The 20,745-nt window shown below is 40.3% G+C and overlaps 1 long non-coding RNA gene across 1 annotated transcript; it reads left to right on the plus strand.

The window, feature by feature from the left end:
• The first annotated feature begins 2,446 nt into the window (after positions 1 to 2,446).
• LOC144459309 (uncharacterized) lies at positions 2,447 to 20,018 on the plus strand. Its single transcript, XR_013488320.1, has 3 exons — positions 2,447 to 2,578; positions 7,902 to 7,982; positions 19,687 to 20,018. It is a non-coding gene; the product is annotated as an uncharacterized LOC144459309 (long non-coding RNA).
• Positions 20,019 to 20,745: the final 727 nt, after the last annotated feature.

Genomic DNA, 20,745 nt, shown 5'->3' on the forward strand with positions numbered 1-20,745 from the left:
ACACTAATGACGTCAGATTCTGGATGAGTCGTTGATCTCTACTGATTGGTTAGGGAAAAATCAAATTCCCTCCCCCTTGTAAATCACCTTCAGTGGAGGCGATGTCAGACTGAAGGTTCTGGGAGCTTCAGAGGTGCTTTCAGCTAAATGCTAATGTTAACATGCACATTAATGCTAACATATGTTATGATGTGTACCCTTCTAACCACCTTAGTTTGGCATGTTAGCATGCCAAAGTAAGCAAGTATTTTGTTTGATTATTTGAACTGGCAGGTTTAAAATGAGTATTGTATTTGGTTGTGTTTTCAAATTGGTGAATATGTTTTCTTAATTAGCAGTGTGTTGAGTTCTAAGGTCCACCATACATGCTGCTGGGTGGACTCCAGCCGGTTTTCATTCCCAAGTCATCAAATACCAATGCTTTGTCACCCCCCTCAGCATGTGATATTGACGCCAAAGGCACCCTTTAGCATCTTTATTAGACGCACCAGGCTTTCAATCAATTCCAGTGTAAACCAAACCTCAGCAATACATAACACTGCAAGCAACTGATGTAATATTAAGAGCGAGAAACCCTGCGTAAGGTGGTGGATGGGTCAAACAAAACTGGACTTTCACCCAGGAGACTGTAGTTTGTGTCTTGTATATATATATATATATATATATATATATATATATATATATATACATATTTTAAGCCCAATACATGATCTTTCATCTAAACCTTACCCTAAATACAGATAGGGTCATGGAGCTTCAAAACCTATGTAGAGAAAATTTAGAGGCAGTTTTGTCAGATTTGATTAACAACAAATCGCTCAATCAGAGCTTTAAAGCCACTCGATCATCATAAAAGAAGCCACATTTTTAAATTTCTCTTAAGGTGATAGGTTCCCTGTGTTATAAGTAACATTAGGTGAATCCAAACCACAGTTACATTAAGCAAAAAATACCTCCATTGAGTCTTTTGGATAACATATTCAAAATAAGAAGCCATTTCTACCTAAATCAGCAGGTGTGAGACTGTATATAATAATGGATGTAGCTACTGTGATGTCACCCATTGGTTTGTCAAGGCCAATGACCAATGCCTCACAGACAGCCTTTCACTCAAGCAGCCATGCCCTGAAATATACATAACTTTGGGCCTTAAGAAATCATAAACGGGTGAGTTATAAAAAAGTCACCCTACTTACAGCTGTCATGAAAGTTGAAATTAGCTTCAGAGACCAAAACCGTTTGTTGTATCAGGCTGTAAAAATTTTATTTCTGCTGTGAAGTTGTGCATTTTAACATGGGGTTTATGGGGATTGACTCTGTTTTGGAGCCAGCCTCAAGGGCCATTCAGAGAACTGCAGCATTAGCTTCATTTGCCAGGCTTGGACATTGCTGCTTGACTTTTACCACATGACTGATTAATAACACAAAGAAGAAGGTGCAGCCTATAATGAATTGAGATATGTTTTTGTGTTTTGGTCATCAGTTATTATGATTTTAAATTATTGCATGTTGGACCTACTGAGCTCAATGCATTAGCAATATCAATTGTATATGGAGGAGAGGTTTCATTTTAATAGAAATCCTAACTATCCATTGGAGAAAAGCACCAAAATGTATGCACTAAATCAAATCAAAAGTACCCTAAATGGGTGGAAAGTGGCCCAATCTGTTAACTTTGTTTGCAAGCCAAAACTGTCAGTCAGTTTAATAGTATAACCCTCTGTAGTTTTATTTAGGCTATTGATTAAATTCATTCATGAAAAGGATATGAACTGCTGAGGCTCATATTCACAAGTCTCTTTTATAATGTATTGCTTCTAGTATTACTTATTTCTGTACAAAAAATACTTTTTGGATCTTCATGCACATGCTTTATGTCTCTTTTACTTAGTGTTTAATTTTCATATAAATAAATAATAGAAACTTCCTTTCTTACAACGGATAATGTTTTCAGAACTAAATCCCAGATCTCTAGAAGACTGAATTAAAAATAAAAAGGGCCTCTTTGCTACTTTTCTTCTCAATTTCCAAAGGGTGGGAGAGATTAAATCAAATCTTCCCTGTGATGTATCAAAGACTAAAAGCGACACTTGAGCGTGGAAGACTGCACTAATCCACAAAAGTAAAGTGAATCTCCAGGTACTGAATTACTCTTGTAGATTTGATTTTTGATATTATGAGGCAATTTTCTCTCGCTTTTTCTCACTTCCAACATCTGTGTCCCCCATGCATGCGCGCACACACACACGCACACACACACACTAGACACTGACACACACATACACAGTTTCGCTCCACTCTTTCTAACCAGCTCTTCCATCACACTTTAAGACCTTTGCACCTTGTGTGTCGCTTTAAAACGACCTTTCCCCCCTCTATTCACCTGACTACTGCTGTCACACCTGAGACAGGGGTAGGTGATTCCGTTCACTGCTTCACTTCTGCTGATAGCTCTCTGCTGACACACTCCCAGCAAATGACCTGTGTATAAAGACCTGTAGCTACGGTAAAACCTGGCAAGAACTGAGTCAATCAAGCTGTAGGAATGTAATATCTACTTGGCCTTTTCTCTGCATGGGTGAGTCATTGTGAGAAAGCAAATCTATTTTCATTTAAATAATTACACATCTTACAGACCTTTTGGGAGGAAGTAAAATCTAATTGTATTTAATTCTTGTAAGCGTGCCTGTTCTGTGTAGAAGATCTGACCTTGTCAGACAATTCTCAGTCTTTGCTTGTGAATATACAGTTTAATGAAACATGGCTTACACACCTGGGTCCATTTGGTTACTTACATAACTGACAAAATGTACTGTAGACAGCATTATGTTGCATACCTGTCTGTCATGGAACAAGGGAATCTGGCAATATTTCAGATGTGTGAAACATCACTGGTTAATATCATTGTTTGGCTTCCTTGTTGCAACATCACGTTGTACTATTATTCAGCCACCACACAGGGATAAATCCATTACAGAAGACCCCTCAGTTGACCAGAATGCAATATAAACAAGCTGTGTTGAGTTTTTATGAAAGTGTAAAGTTTTGATGTAATTATAGCATTTTTCAAATAATTCTGACTGCAAAAGCTTTTATTTACAGACAAAGGATACAGTCCTATTGCAAACCAGCGCAGCCTGTGTAGCATTCAGCTCATGCATAGCAGCTTGCATTGTTGTCTGCCACAATTTTTTAATCATGGTAGCAGCATGGCTCTTGGGATGGCAATGTCATTGCTGTTGTTGCCAACCCTGTGGTTGGTCCATTTTTCCACTTTAGTCTGGACTGTAATATCTCAATCTGTTTTCATTCCCAGGTCGGCAAATACTGGTGATTTGTCATGCCCCTCTGCATCTTTTAGTGAATCACAGGGCAGCCTTTAGCATTTCATGAAAGAATCACGGTCAGATTTATGGCAACAAAACTATTTGGTTAGGTTTAGAAAAGAGATAAAAAAATTTGGTAGAAATAAGTGTATATGTTACGTAATGTAACATCAGCACATGACGACTGTATGTGTATTATGATGTAAGCAATAAACAATAGTGACTTTTGGTTTCAAACAGAACACAAACTGTGGTCTCCTGGATGAAAGTCCAGTTTTATTTGACCAATCCACCTTTCCTCCCTCCAGTCCTATGGGACTTTCTTGCTCTTCATTCAAAGTCAGTTGCTCTCAGTGTCAAGTGATGCTGCAGATGGGTTTCCCTGTAGCCAGTACACCACAGATGGACTTAAAAGGGTTCCTTTGTCAAAATCATTCGCTGAGGGGCGTTATTTGATGCCCTGGGGATGAGAACAAGCTATCTCAACAAATGAAATTTTGTCCCCCTCAGAACAAATAACTTTGATGATCCCCTGACTCTATTCTCTAGCACCATCATGAAGTCAACATTTGCATTTGTCCAATACTTTGGTTTATGATCAAATAACTGCGAAACTAATAACATTCTCTTGGCCTCAGCTGTTCTTTCTGTTGAGTGCTTATTAGCAAATGTTAGATGCTAAGATGAACCTGCTCCCTCAATGAAACTCAGCTCCAGCGTGCATGGATGATAGCATTTAGCTCAAGGCACCATTATCCCTAGCAATAGCTGTCAGCATGGCTGTAGACTCTTATTTCATTGTATCCCTGGTGGGCAGTGAGTCCTAAATGTTCAAATCCTACCCATAATGTCTTTAATAAAGCTATCACTGTGTCTCATTTAAAAAAGAAAGAAAACAGAAAATAAAACTCTGCCACTACTTTCCTTTTAGTAGCGCTCTCTTCACGAATATAATGCACCAAGTTGCCATCCACCTTCAGGTATTACAAGACATTCTGGGAAATCATTATACAGAGATACAAGACACAGACAAGACAGGCAAAGAGAACGTTGATACACACAAAATTAAATAACACTTTGCTTTGTCACAACTAAATAAACTCAACTGATGGCACAGTGATGATGATGCTCCCCTAGAGGTGCTTCAAAACTGTCAGGTTCTTAGTTGGGTCTTCCATAGCCTTGAAATACAAGACAAAGAGAGCAGAGTGCACCACTTCCTATGGAGTATTATTAAAAGCCACTATTAAATGTGCTGCTTGTCACCTTTGGGAAAGTGAGGTTTACACAAGGACCAGAGAGCTGAATAAGAATAAATGCTGAACCACAGGCGGTGCTGAACAAAGCTATTTCTGTGATATTGCACACTTGTACTGACTCAATCCAACCTGTTAATAATGAATAATGATCGGCCAGGTAAAATCCCCAGAGATTAATGTTAACAGCATTTGGCCATGCAGCCCCTCTGCAATGATGATTTTCATGGGCAAGCTGGGAGATGCAAGAATTTCAGTAAATTCTTCAATCAATATTCTTTTCATTACCTATCTTGTGTTGACACCCATGTGTCTCTATCTACATGCTTGTGTAAGCACATGTGTTTCTGAAATGTGCCCTCACTACCTTCATATCTCGCCGTTATCATCATTTCTATCCCTGTGCCTCATCAGCAGCACGTCTATTCATCACACTGGATAAAGAGCATGACGTAAGGGCCATTTTCATAATCATGTCCCACCCTCACGCCACCTCCATCCCACTACATACATACATTCCTTCGCGGTGTAAAAAGACACCTTCCCACCTCCCACACAGACCCACAGACATGTCCACCATTCCATTCCACTTCTAACAGCGAGCATCAATTTGCGTGGCGGCTAACACTCAGACTATTAAGGCCCAGCCTGCGACTAACAGAGCCCCATCCTTTAACAATTACAGATAACAAGATGAACATTGGAAATGAAAAGTCATCAGGGTTTCCTTTCAGCCAAGCGTGAGTGACCGTATCGGCCCCCTCCATCTTTGTGTTAACCTTGGCTTTGTGTGTGCTCAAGCCCGCCACGCCTTTATTGGCATTAAAATCAAGGTGGTGGCAGGTGGGCAACAACCCCCACTTCACTCCCCCCCCCCCCCACCCCCCCCCCCCCCCCCCACACACACACACACACTTTGACAATGCTTACTTGTGTTTGCCATTTTCCCAGCAACCCCCACTCTCTCTCATTCTGTCCCCGGCTCCATCTGCTGGGGTTGAAAGGGTTTTAATTTTCGATCCAATCGCCGCTCTTTGGCTCGTAATGTGGCAGCATACTGTAGCCATAAAGAGCAGGGATGTAATGTTTGTGTGGGCTGGGTGTTAAATGCTACCTGTCCCTGTTAAGCCTGTCTGGCCATGCAGATAGCCTCCACTCACAGGCATTAGGCACAACTGGAATAGTTCTCATCTGCTGCAGGGAGCATGGCCGCGTCTGATAATAAGGTGTTGATAGAGGGCATTAACTTGATGGCTTCTGCAGCCTGATATACCAACAGACCGTGGGCAAGGGTACTAGGCTCAGGGAGAAACAGAGTGAGAGACAGCAGACACTAGTCACACGTCAATTCACATATCAATCATTCATTTGGGAAATGAACGCACTGAATTGATTCACTTGCAGATCTGGATCGGATTTTTAAAGGAGCCTCTGTCAGGTTGGACTATGCTCTGCAAGGTGTGATTAAAGCTGACATGCATGCAAAATCAAAATGATATTGTTTGTTGGCTCCAGTTAAAAGAAAAGTAGAGCACAAAGCAGAGCAGTACATCTGACATTAGCACAAAGACAGTTAACGCCACAACTTGGCAAAGACTTGAGGGCTGCCTGACTACTCAATACTTTGCAATTATGGATCTCAAATTCACAGCCTTTCCTCACTCAATGCTGTTGGGTGGCAGTCATAAATATGCTATTCCGTGATGTGAAATATTGTTTGATTTGTAATTAAGCACCAGTTACTACTAATACACTCAGACACAAGTTCAAATTAAACCCAACATTTAAAATGTATGTACACCTTTGTAGAAGCCCAGCTGTTTGCATCTGTGTCTGTTTTGGAGTATATCTCTAGCCGCCTAAATCTGAAAACACCATTTACATATGACAACGATTGCTTTTGTTAAAATCTATGTCCACACTGAAACTATAGGAATATGGTTACATCTGTTCTGCCTCTTCTCTTTCTGTCAGTAAACGACAAAACTGTGCATCACAGCCAACATCTGGTAAGAAGGGGGACAAACACAGTCTGGTTAGAGCCTCTGCTGGCTCCCCATCATCACCCAAACTGTGCTATAATACAGCCAAACTAACAATGTAGTTGTTCCCATTTACATATTTTTCTGTTTCTGTTGTCAACAGCAAAATGAGGGAAAAAAATATGTGCTACCTGTCTATGTCTACTTTATGATGTCTCAGTGCAGTAACTCCACAGTTAGACATTGATCAGATCCCTAGTTTTATGATCACAATGTCATCTGGTCAAAATCAAACATAAATACAGGATCTGGAGTGATGAGTTCTGGAGCACATGGTTTTATATATATATATATATATATGTAAATAAGGTACATTACCTGTTAAAAATTGTATTAAAAGTCATCACTCCAGACTGTTGAGGCACCGGTTTGATATCTGCATCGTGTGTTCAGCTATAATAATACTTAATATGGGTGACCACAAAGAAAGTTAGAGAGAAGAGAAAGTTGTCATCAGTTGGTTGTCATCCCGCTGCCTGCTTTTAACCTGATGGTGTGGTCTCTGCCTGTCATCACATGCTGTTGAACGTACACACGGATGCATTAACACATTGTTCAGTCAGTGTGTGAAGTGCCATGGACAGTGCAGGTAAAAAAAGAAAACGAGGAAAAGAAAAGAATGGAGCTGAGATGGAGCACGTTGAAAAGAGAAAAGTACCAGAGCAAAGTGTGAGAGGAAAGTGCAGCAAAATTGCCAAATTATACATATGTTCACAAGCAAGGGATATGGTCAGTGTTTAAAAAAGTGCTGGGCCACTCAGCATTTCATAATATCAAGGGAGGTCCTAAGGGAGGGCAAGGGGGACCTGGACCCCTCTCTGGGCCTCCTAACTGTGGTGAATATTTTTTAATACTTTTTTCACCCTTCAGTGATCCCCAGAGAGGGGGGATTGTAACTATTCATGGACAGTGATAAATACAATGTATGTAAACTAAATGAGTACTCTTGTTTTTATTGTTACATGTGTATCATTAGTCTTTTGGAGAACAAAACTTATGGAAGTGGTGGTGGTATGTAACAGTTTTGCTTAATGCAGGTACCCTTAATATCACATGTGGCCACATCCTGGCCCCCCATTTGAAATGGCCTAGAACTGCCATTGCGTAACAACACAACTAGCCTTCCCAAGGTCATTTTATGTCTCAATTAAAAAGTCAGTAAATTCCATTGACACTTAATTATCATGTAGGAAAGCAGGAGAAGCGTATACGTGGAAATGTTTAAATTATATGGAAAATAAAGATCTGTATGCTCTTTTCTATCTTTTCTTCTTCAGGTTGCAGCACCTGTTACTCAGCACTACCAAAGCTTCGTGGTGATAAAGAGAAGTCCAGTCAGAGCTCTGAAAAAATGTCAGGTGAATCACAAACAATCCAAAAGTGCACAAAAAATACATATATCAACACCTGTTCCTGTAACCTGTAGCCTATATGTTACTGACATAAAAAGAAAACAGTTACAGTAACAAAATGGAATGGTTACAGTGTATGTGATGTGTTGTGAATGTGTGGAGTTTGGCCTGGGCTGGGGCTATTGTAGATTCGCACCTGGAATTATTATCCATGTCAAGCCCTGTATACTGCCCAGGAGTATCTGAGACTACAGTTTGTCATCATTTTCCAAAAAGCTCAGTTTTCCTTGTCCACACTATAATGCAAATGCATTGTTTTCAGATGTATCCATGTAAGAGACTGTTTTCAAAAAGCTCTGTTGTTGTGAATGAAGGGCCAAAATGTGGAGAAATATAAGGTTTTCTGATTTATTTGGCATACTACGGATGTAGTCGTAATTTTTTCCATGGTAGTCATGCTGTTAACCTAGTTGTCATTTTCTTACTTAATAGACTTTTCAGATACAAAAAGGCAGCACCACTCGCATGAAAACCAGACAATGACATGCACAGGTACCAGTGCAAGAAATTTGTATTGCATTATTTGGGGTTTTAATGTGCTGCAGTACATGCTACAAAAATGTGCTCATTACAAAAGTGAGATGACCCTGAGATACTTGATTTGGCTTGGTTATGAGATAATTTGCAGCCTTCAGGGATGAAGTGGAGAGATGGGCCAAAAACAGAGAGGAAGAGAGAGGACAGAGACAAAGATGGGGATAGAGGAGTAAATATTGGGCAGAAAATAGTGAAAATGATAAAGCTGATGCCATAAAACACTGGAGAGGTTCAGAGTATGGTCTGTACAGAGAAAAAATAAGAATATAAAGACAAACAGAGGGAGAAAATGAAATCCACAAAAGGGCATAGTGAAAATGCTTCTCTCTCTTTCCAGTGTCTCGGCCATTCAGAAATCTGATAAGCACATATCCTCCAAAGCTCTGCTGCCTCCACTGCCATCACTACAGACTTAGGGGAGAACACGGCGCGAAGTGTTTATCACCCCATTGCCGTCATTAGGAATCACACAGATTAGCCTTGACATTCTCGCAGATGAGAGGGGTAACAAAGGGAGCGAGCTATTAGCATGCTAATGCTCATCAAAAGAGTTCAGAGTGGTCCTTTCATCCCGGCTTAAGCCCTCTATTCTGCTGAAAAGCGCACAGATAATACATTTCTGACTCACCTATGCGCATGTCTATGTGCATAAGTGTATGGATATTAGCGTGTGTGTGTGTGCGTGTGTGTGTGTGTGTGTGTGTGTACTTTCAGTGTACGTGTGTGTCTGCTCGTATGCTCAGGTGGTTTCACAGTGCCAATAAATGAGACTACATTTGAGCTACTTAGCAGTGGCAGAGACAATGCTATAAAGAAAAAAAGACAAAAATGTTCAACTGCTCACCACCAGCTATTTGCGATGGTCATTAGGCAGGCAAGTATTCCATTATTTGCCTGTTACTGCTGCTTGTTAGTCTGCCTTTCTTTCTCTCACAAGATGGCAGTGTACCGCCTTGGTTTCTTTTACTCCAGAGGGAGAGAACCCGGCTCCTGGACACGTTCAGGTCTCTTTGTTTGGACTTTGAAGTGAAAGACGTATCAGTTGAAGCATACAAAAGCTGATAGTAGCGTCTTTCAATCCTAATAATGTGCTGCAAAGAGTTGTACGTGGTCTTATTGATTGGACAACTTGGGCTGAATAAGAAACAATGGCTTTGGTAAGTGTGTGTGTGTGTGTGTGTGTGTTTGAAGACTGGAACAGTGTGGATCTCATTGAGTGCGTGTGTGTGTGTGTGTGTGTGTGTGTGTGTGTGTGTGTGTGTGTGAGTGTGCATGCGCAGACATGGACATAGTATTTATGTGGGTGCACATGTGCTTCAATTGTGTTTTGAGTGATACGCAAGCACCATTGTCTCATGTTACTTTGCATTGATAATTTCAGCTTCATCCTTTGTTCATGCAGCTGCATCGTTTGTTGAAAATGAGGACAACACGCCTCAAATCCCTTGCTACCCTCATATGGCTGTAAAAAAAAGGAAAAAAGAAAGAGGATGGCATAATAAAAAAAAAAGCCCCAACATGCAATTCTTTAAGCATGAGTCTAATCCTCAGCCTATTTCTCATTTTCTAGGATAAATGGGCATTAAAAGCCTTTAGTCAAATGAGTTCATTATTTAGTCCTCTTAACGACAATCCTGGCCTTTGAACACGTCTTCAGCTGCTCTCCACGGAGAGCATGTGATCCATATTGTTGCTGAATGACGATGACATACAATGGGTTGGCAAGTGTCCGGATATACATCAAGCCGGCGAGATAAGGCACTCTCTTGGGAAAGATCAAATAGGAGAGTCTGCAAGAGCCAGCAGCCCCACACAGATGCTAAATGTTAGCTGGTCGAAACAAGATGGGTACAATATCTGCTGCTCATGATGAAGCCTCTGTGGTGTTTGCCAACTCTAGAACAGTGCATTCTACTTTCAGTATGGCATATAGATTATTTTAATGTTTGATACATACAGCTATAAACAGACCATGTGAAACTGCAGCAAAGTCAAATCAACACAAGGGAAAGGTAGAACCATAAGCAACAAGCAATAGGTTTTGATTAGCCTATGCATGAAAGGAACTGCCTTCCACTCTGTCAGTTAGAGGGAGCAGTTTATTTGTACTGAACTGACAAAGTCATTTTTGTAAAGAAATATGTGTATCTTTGGTCTTTTGACATGTTTATTTAATTGGCCAAAACTGTGACTACCTAACACAAGATGTTTAAGTTATATTTGTTTTTTTCAAAAGAGCCCCTTTCATTAGTGTTTGTGGTGTGAATGTTTGGTACTGACTGACACTGATGGTACTGGCAATTTAATTGGTGCAAATGCTGTGTGGGGGGCTTGGAAAGCAGTAGCCTAATATAACTCTAATTCAGAGGCAGTTCACCAGCTGGAGGGCTAATGCTGTAAGTCGTTGTTAACTCTCCCTACGTTTCTTTGTGACCCCATTGCTCCATGTCTTGATTTGAATTATGGAGTAACATGCAGAGCGCTGAGGACTTCCTGTTGCTGTAAGTTTTGACAGTCTGGTCACTTCACAATAATGAACACAAGAAAGAGAGATTGGCCAATACATTCTCACTCCCAACTCGTATAATGCTGATGCTTGGTCAGTGGCCCTACGCATCAGGCTATGATGCTGTCTGGCATAAATTTTAGACACTCAGGGGCAACGTGTCAATTTCTGTTTGTTATGTACAGTTTCGAATCGTTAGATGTATACAGTCTCTTTTCAAAAATAAAATTAGAACGTACATAGGTAAAAACTTAATTTTGAAGTTTATTTCCTTAGGTTTAGACAACAGAAGTTCATTGTTAAATTTAGAAAAAAACATCATGGTTTGGTTTATAATAAACACGTTTGTAAATTAACGTCATGTGACATAAGTCACAAGTTTATAATGCTACACACTGCACTGGTATTTCAGAACTGACTGAATTTGATTTCACACAGGAGACAAAAAGCAGCATCTTGGGTGAAAGTCCAGAGTTTGTTTGACCCCACCACCCACCCAATGCCGACTGTCTCATTCATTAGGCTATATATTATATATACTATGGCAATTGTTTGGAGTGTCAAAAAATCCTGCCAGCGGGTGTGCCTCATACTGCTGCAAAAGGGTGCCTCAGTACATTGATGTCTGATGCCAAGTGCTACTGACCAAGCATCAGCATATGATAGTGCGTAGTGTGGGACCAACAACAAAAAACTGAGATTAAAGGCCTACTTTGCTAACCAAGTCCATATTTTTCATCTGAAATTTTCCAACATTTAAAAATAAATACACCCTCACATAGTGTCAATCATGTTTAAATACAGACTGTAAATCTTTTGATTTCTGCATTTTTTGCATCCATCAAAAGCCTTTATAGCTGTTTTACTAAGAGGCAGTAAAAAAAAACTTGACCAGTGGGACAAATTCACAGCAAGAGAGAGGAATGGGATGCACTGTATTATTTCATGACTCAGATGGCCTACTTTTAACAGGTCAGATAGTAATATTAAGGCAGATGATAATGACGAGGACAAAAAGGTTGGATGTAACAGAGGATGAAGACCACTCCCAGATAAAGAGAGAGAGAGCAACAGTGTGGAGACAGATAGGGAGGACAGCTCAGCCCTTTCAGGTAGCTGCGGTGTCAAATGCAAGACACTGGCCAAGATTGGCGACAGCCAGGAAGGAACCTCCACTGGAGAAAAACAAGGGGGAAAATGTGTCTTTTCATTTTGTCTCATATTATGAATTTTTGTGCAAATAGAACAATAAACCACACTGGGCTCAGAGTGCAGTCTTTGGTAGTGGTGACTTGTCGTATGTGGGCCACAGACATCTCTTTGTGGTTGTCAGGACGCTTGCAATGTATTCACAACTTAAGATTCATGCTATCAATAAATCAAACAAGTCATCAAACTAAAGAATACTGCTTCATTACAAGGCAACTAGAGGTGTTGTGTAGGCTAATGCTGGTAACCCGTGCTCCTACCCTACCAGTGTGCACTGATATTAGAAGAGTAGTGACAAGTGAAGCAGCTTCACTGCTGGACTAAATTTCAGGCATTCTTTTGTTGCTGCTGCAGCCATCTTGCTAATGATTTCTCACACCTCTGTTTGGAGGGTCAAGTAGCCCTTACACTTTGCCCTATCCCCTCTATCCCAACAAGAACTAGGACACTCTACCCCTAGATGTGAACACACAAAACAGATGGGTAAAAGCTACGCGGTAGGGGCAAGATTTGTATAGGGATTGGGCCTTAACAGTTCTCACAGTCATTGAGAACTTATCGTGAGCTGTACATAATAAACTAGCTGTGAGGGCTTTTTTGTTGTAAATGTTGGAAAAAACGTCTTGTGTATTGTTTGTCGGCTATGCAAGGCTATGACATGCTCCAGTCAGCAGCGTGCCAAGGAAGTTGACAGGCTTCTCCTTGCAATGCCAGTTCTCAATGTCAGCCAACCTCTACCATAGGAAACACCCACTCAGTGAACTGAAGACCCTGTTTACTCAAATATGCCCCAAATAGTTTTTATCATCTCTTAAAAAAAAATGTGCACAATAGCTGAAGTATCATTATGGGCTACTTTATTTTTCCTTACACACAAAGATTTTTAAGCCTGTAAGCAGAGAGACACAGCAAGCTGCAACTTTCCCTTTAAAAGATGCTCCACTGTGGATAAGCAGGTGACCTCCATTAAAGGAATGGAAGCCCTATACAGATAAATATAGAAAGGTGAGAGATAAGGAGGATAAACCTGCAGTATTATAGAAAAAACACAGAGGATGGAGCAAGAATCAGAGCAGGAGGAGGGATTGTAAAGGGACCACTTTGTTTTTTGTAGTGTGATATGATCTATCTGCTATATATCACACTCCAGATGTTGAGACTGAGCTCTTTAGAAGGTGAGCTGATCATCTTAACATCTCTTTTTGCTCCTGTCTTCATTTCCTTTTCTTTCTCTTTTGTCTCTTTCTGTTTTGTCCAAAAAGCCGACCACCTAACCGCTGGTCAGCTGCCATCAATCTGGAACCCGAGTACAAAAGTATTGACTTTTCTTTGTCAGCCTCAGCAGATAGATGCTGGCTTATTATTTTGGTTCAGCCCCCAAATATCGAGACACATAGTCCAGGGACTCCTGGGCCTATTGATTAACCATTAAAAAGCTGGCTAGCCTTTGGCTGTGTGTCCTGTAGAGTGTAAAGAGGCAAAACACACAAGGAGGTGTTCATGGTGAAAGCAGTTTCCGCCCTGCATTCACTGTGGCAATTGACCTTTCAACTGGACAGGGTGTAGCTCTCCATGTGCTAAAGGAGCTCTCGAGGAGCGTCTTCTTCTTCCTGGAAGTACTCAAAGTGTCCTTAATATTTACACCGACCCTTTTCATCAGCACTCAAGTGCCTGTAGTTACAAGCCAATATGACGATGCAGCAAAAGTCACCCAGTAAATATACTTACTGCTAGCATTTGTAAGCAGTGTCACCTCAGACAGGCTGTGATATTAATGTTTTGAGGTGGTACTCATGCAGCACTAAATCAAGAGTTATTGCAGTTCAAATGCAGATGGATTCTTGTACTCTTTAAGAACCACAAACTATAGTGATTCTGCATTATACACATACAAATGTTGCCATTGTACCGTTCTGCAACCCACAAATACGTTACTTTACGTTATTTGTACTTTTCATATGTATCATATTAATGTTTAAAGTGATGTAGCTCTGGAAGGGGGGGTGGTGGATGACACCTTGATGAGACGGCTGCCATGCTGAGACCAACAAACAACAAAAACAGTTGTTTTTGGCTGGATTTCAGAGGCGAGGCCAACCCAATGAATGCAAAGTCTGTCTGTGAGTAAGTGACTGTGTGATGAAGTTAGTGAGTAATGATGTGAGAGTTGGTGTTTCCTCATTGGCATCTGCTCTTTTGAAATAAATGCACTGACATGCTGACAGAGCTGTGTTTGCTGACAGTCCTGTAGTACTGTATTCCTCATTTTCTGTAACCAGTGTAGCATAGGGTTGCCACCTGCTATACAGAAAAATCCAGAAAAAAGGACAGCCCCCGCAGTGAGGGCCACACTCCTCGGGGAAACAATCACCATAGGCCCTGTGGTGTGGCAGTGATGAGAAAGACTTTGAATAAAATATGTAATCACAAAACTTTAGTAGAAAGGCAGATAGGCCTATAACAATAATGTAAGAATGATGACACACTCATTACACTGTTTCATCTCTATTTACTTCAAGTACCATAGATTTCATACTCTCATAACTTATTTTTTTTAAAGATTATTTTTTGGGGCATTTTGCCTTTAATGTACAGGACAGTGTGGGAGATGAGGAGAGAGAGAGAGTGGGGGGACGACATGCAAGGGTTGCAAGCTGGAGTCGAAACCGCTGCAGCGAGGCATCACCTCAATACACGGGGCGCCGGCACCATCCACTACGCTACCAACGCCCCTCTCATAACTTATTAACTGTAAATTAAACAACTGCTTTGACATTTAAAACATCAATTTAGAAAAATAAAACATAGTGCAGGAGATAAGATGGACTTTTACATAATCTGACAGGCCACCATGCGCCACAGAAAATACTCGCCGCCACAATTTACAGTTGGCTTGATATTCATTGTCAGCGACACTGTCAAGCCAAGGGTTTGAATTTTCCCGCTCTGTTCTGTACCTCTGCATCCTCCACATTTCGATGAGGAGGTGCGGCTTCAGCCATTGTTTACTGTCATGCATAGCATGATAGCATGGTGGAATTAGCAGCTAGCTAACTAGCCTACTGTTAGCTAACTAGCCTACTGCTAGTTAGCTAGCCTGCTGATAGTTTGCTAGCTTATTAGCTAGCTTATTATTAGCTTAGCTAGCTTATTTTCTGTAGCCACTGTAACATTAAAAATAAAAGCATGAGGATATTACCAAGCTAGCTAGTTAACTAGCCAGCCACCCACTGGCAAAACGGCAGTTTTGGAAAGAGAAAAGGAAGGATTACCTCATCAATTTGTTTGAGGGAAAGCCCTGGCTGTGTGACAGACAAGCCTTAAAGTTATTTAAACTATATTGTCAGAATGGGTTCTGTAACTGTTAATAAGAAAATGTAAAAAAGACACTGATTGAAATTGAAGTGAATTTTAAATGTTAAAAAGTTGGAATGGATGCTGCCGCAATAACAAACTTCTCTTTTTGGTAATCGGCGCCAATGGGATGTTTTACAAGCTATCATTATCGACGGAGCTTGGCTGTGATAATGGCCGAAGGCTGTGCAGCTTCCATCATGCAGGGTCGCAACTTTATATCAACGACTGGAGCTGAAGAGTGGAGAGGAGGGTTGTGTTAAATCCAGAGAAAAAGAGTTTGATCAGTGGGTACAGCTCCAGACAAAGCAGCTCCCTTCTGCTGTGTGACTGTGGCTAAGTGCACTGTTCTTCATTTTACCATATATTCACATGAGTTTTTGGGCAGTACTGCAACAACTGGGACAGCTCATTCCAACTCTGTAAAACGAAAGTCAGAGCTAAAAAAGTTTGACTGGGTATACGCCGGCCACTTCCTTTTTCAAATTAAAGGCCCTCTAGTGTCTCATACACGGTCCAGCCATATACTAGGATTTGACCTAGCCTTGTTTAGCGAGACATCAGGGGCATTGTGATTGTCATGATTACTGCACACAGACTTGGTATTTTAAGCCCAAACAGGATCTTCTCCTAACCATAACCAAGTGTTTTTTGTGCCTAACCATAACCACACATTAACCACAGCATCACTGAAATGCAAAGAAATGCAACATTTCATCATATCCTCAACTTAATAATGTACAAATGTTACAAATATGTGGCTTGCCGAAATGTACAATGCCAGCATGTATTCTGGAATTTGGTTTATTTTACAATAGTAAGTGAGCAATCGTAAAATCTGAATAACTGCTATATGCTAAAAGTCTCCATCCTCATATCAATGCCTTTCACTTCTCCATATGTAAACACACTTGTTTGAAAGCTAAGGCTCTTTAGAACTCCTTTCGAAAATTTTTGACAAGGTTATACTTTTACTACTCATACTACAAAAGGTTAATAGGAGCAAAGTTATACTTTGTGGCATCACACAGTTTTGCCTGCTAGCCTGCTGCTATCTGATCGTGCTGCAGAGTAGCTATGAGGAATTTGTGGGTCAAAATTGATGAACAATTTGACCAATAATGTAGTACTGCATACATTACTATATGTCCAGGAGAAAGACAATACAATCTGCCACTTGCTTCAACCTAAAATGTCTTTAAGGGTAATTATCCAGTCTTAAAAATGCCGTTATGTGGCTTTTATTGACAGTTTGATACATCTAAGCTAAGTCTACACCATGAACACTCTGGGATGGTAGCCAACAAAATTGCCTTCTCAAACATGTGTAAGCTTTGTCTTGGATGAGTCTTACCATCACCCACATAAGACATTAGACTTTCTGGCTGGCTCTGTGACATTACGGAGATAGCTTTAGGCTTACAATAATCTATATCTTCTAAACATAAAGTTGTTAAAATTTTCATGATAAACATAGCCTTTTATTTAGGTGTATTTCCGTTGGTGTGGTGAGCTGTACTTTGAGAGCTTCACAAGACGTTTTGAGGGTATTAGGGATGGTGTGCTTGAGAGATAAGTTGAGTTATCACTAGGGATAGACCGATATGGATTTTTTAGGGCCGATGCCGATACCGATTTTTTTCCATCACCCTTAGCCGATGACCGATTATGGACTGCCGATTTTCTTGAGCCGATATTTGGGGCCAATACTGCTTTTGCTCCCTCTATTTACATAAAAAAAATGACACAATGATAACAAATATTACAGGTCTCAAGTTTAAAATAAGAAACATTTATTGAACAGTAAAAAATACTAAAACAAGATGGAAAGTTGAGGTAGAACAGGTAGAATATTATTATTATTATTATTATTATTATTATTATACATTCAAATAAAAAAAAGAATTCAGTGCTCTTAAATCTTCCAGTAATGTCTTTATAAAATAAACAAATATTTAAGCTGAAGCATAAATAAAATAACAATTACTGTACACAGTAGGATTCGCTGCATGTGCACTGCAGGGTCTTCCGGCAACATAGAGCTGCCCGTGGATGCCTGTCTGTAAATCATGCCAGGGAAAAATAAATCCGCGAACCCACGCGCGTATCGGCCGATGCCGATACAAGTAAAAAACTCAAATATAGGCCGGCCGATGTATCGGTCTATCCTTAGTTATCACTCACTTACTTTTTGTCCATCTACCCAATACTCAGCACACACATTATAGACTAACTGAGGAAGAGACCAGGTGAATTTCAGTGTGATAGCTTATATTATGACTGGCTTACTGTATTATTAAAGATGAAATGAAAAAGACCTAAAATCAGTTATGTGGGTTTTAAATTTACAAAAACTAAAACTGAAATGTATCTTAACATGTACAAAATAATAAATTATCTTTTAGAGGTTAACATAAAAATAACATAACAGAAATAATAAATTGCTCTAAAGGTGTAACAACCATGAATTTAATAGGACTTTAAGTAGCAACAAAGGAAAAACAAGTGATATAAATTTATGTGCAGTCATACTTATCTGATCAAAGTCTTACAGGTTATAAACCAAACCACAGCTTCCAATTTAAAACAGCACCTTTATGTCACACATAAAACTCATTTTTTTCTTGTCTGACAAACACTTTGAGCTCTCATTCTCTCTGCGCCAAATAAAAACAAATTATGTATGCGACATGCAGGCAACATTTCCTTTGTTATTTTTATTGGCAAACACCAGTTTAGGATTGTCTGTGGTAACAGAAGCCGAAATCAAGAATAAATTGACAAAAATGCAATGTTTATTGTTTTATGATTGATGAAGCCTGCCAATTCTCCACAAAAGCAGTTAATGAGTGAACACTGGAGAAAAAGTAGTTCTGCCTGGATTGACAGAGACATCCTGTCGGAGCTCGTCCAAGTCGTCGCTCGTTCTCGGTCCAGCCGCAGCCAGCGGATGATCATTTTGCACAGCACCTCCGACCGATTGGGCCGAGGGAGATTATAGAAGCCATCACATCCCATCTATTCCCTTGTAGCTCCCCTTCAGCCACACTCCTGCCTGCGACTTGGCAGACATGCAAATGATCCTGTCAATATCGCCCTCGCCCCACACCCCACAGCCCCCAACCCTGCAAATAAGTCATGCCCATTTGCTGAAATGGGGGGCTGTGACCCAGGCTGGCTGTCACACCACATACTGCTTCTCTTCAGTCACTCCGGAGATAGCACTGACATCTCAACTAAGGGACATAAGAGAGAGAGAGAGAGAGAGAGAGAGAGAGAGATTTATGTTTGGCTGCATTTATTCATGGGATAATATGAACCACTTTGGCAGCATTTAGAGGAAACCATTACAAATTCCATGTCTATACAAATGCATAGAGGGAAACAATGGCATTCACATGTCTGTTCCAGTTTTAACTAAGCTGGGATGAAAATCATTATAGATTTTCTAATTGTATGGAATAATCTGTGCCTGTGGAGACTGTACTGCCCATATGTAACTTTTTATATCCTTTATCACTGCTATAATAACCTGTAGATAAGAGAGTAACATTTTTTTGTTTTTTTCTGTCTAAAATTCTACAAAAATGATCACATAGTGACAAACATATTTCTATTCATTAAGAAAAAACAACAACTTTATTTTAAATTATACTGTTCAAGCCCCAGGTCAATATTTTCTTCATTTCCAGCTTCTACTTCCCATGGGTACGGGTATCTGCACCAGCTCTGCACACAAGAATTTTGTGATTTTCTCCCATCTCAAGATGCAGATGTGCTCAAGCTTATACTCAAGCTGGATAAGGAGCATATGTGACGATCTGTCTTTGAGTTATTCCGGAGATTTTCAAAGGGATTTAACTCTGAGTTCTAGCTCGGTGACTCAAGGACTTTTCATAGTCGTTGTCAGGAGCCATCCGAGTGTAGATTTGGTTGTATGATTAAGATTACTTGTCCCGGACAGTTTCCTAAAAAATATTTTTGGCGGATTCTTTTGAAGATATGGCCTTTGTTTTTCATCTTTTGTTGTCTCTTTTCTTTCAGGTCTCCCCAGTTTTTGACGAAAATCCCTGCCACTGCATGACATCAGTTTGATGTGTCTTTGTTTGGATGATACCTAGTTTACAATTATTGTACTCAATGTGAAAGACTGCAGTAGTTTCAAGAACTACTATTAAGCCCATTAACTGTATGATAGAGATTTGTTGCGTCTTTGTCTAATGCCTGGTTCACACTACAAGACATTTCTGTCCATTCCGACAGTCACTTTGACACATAAAGCAATTGTGGAGTCATAAAATTGTGCCATGACTTGACCGACAGACATGACACACTACATGATCACTGGACCTACGCCTATAGGCAAGTAAGGCAACTGCCCCTCCACTTTTCAAGGTGGGGGGGCAAAACTCATATTTTGCCCCCCCCCCCCACTTTTTTCAACTCTTTTTAAGTCAAAACGTTGTTGCATAATATTTAATTGAATATTTTCAATATAAAATGTAATTAAAAATTAAATAAATTAATCTTATTTACATTTAAACAATTGTATTTGAATTATTCTGCACCCCATTTTCAATCCAAGTGGCATATTCCAGGCAGTACGAAGCAAGTGCACCATGGTTGCATGTCCGCATATTAGAAGGAGTTTGGATTGTTTGTATTTCTGTAAATTTGCTTTCAAATACTGGTAGTTAGCTTTCCTGTTTTAGTTGTGGATGCATTTCACGTTTTTGCCATTGTAGTCTGAGACACATTAATGATAAAAACGGGGAAGATGTGGAGAAGCAGCTTGTCTGATTGCGTGTTTCACTCCGGACATCTGGTGCTGCTCTCTGCACGCGCATACTGCAGCAGAAGCTGTACAGTCCGGTACAGCGTGCCACAGACTGTAGGGTAGGCCTACATGAAAAACCAACCATGAAACGGCAGCTAACTATCCATAACTTATGGAACAATAAGATAAGGAAAAAACACGTGGGGTGACCAGACGTCCCGCATTGCGTGGGACTGCACAGCATTTCTGTCTGTTTTCACGCGTCACGCAAATTGAGATCATGTCCCGCATGATTGGTTGTCACCTGCGTTTGCATTCACCCTCAA

Source organism: Epinephelus lanceolatus, chromosome 2, assembly GCF_041903045.1.
Source record: "Epinephelus lanceolatus isolate andai-2023 chromosome 2, ASM4190304v1, whole genome shotgun sequence".
Taxonomy (NCBI): Eukaryota; Metazoa; Chordata; class Actinopteri; order Perciformes; family Serranidae; genus Epinephelus; species Epinephelus lanceolatus.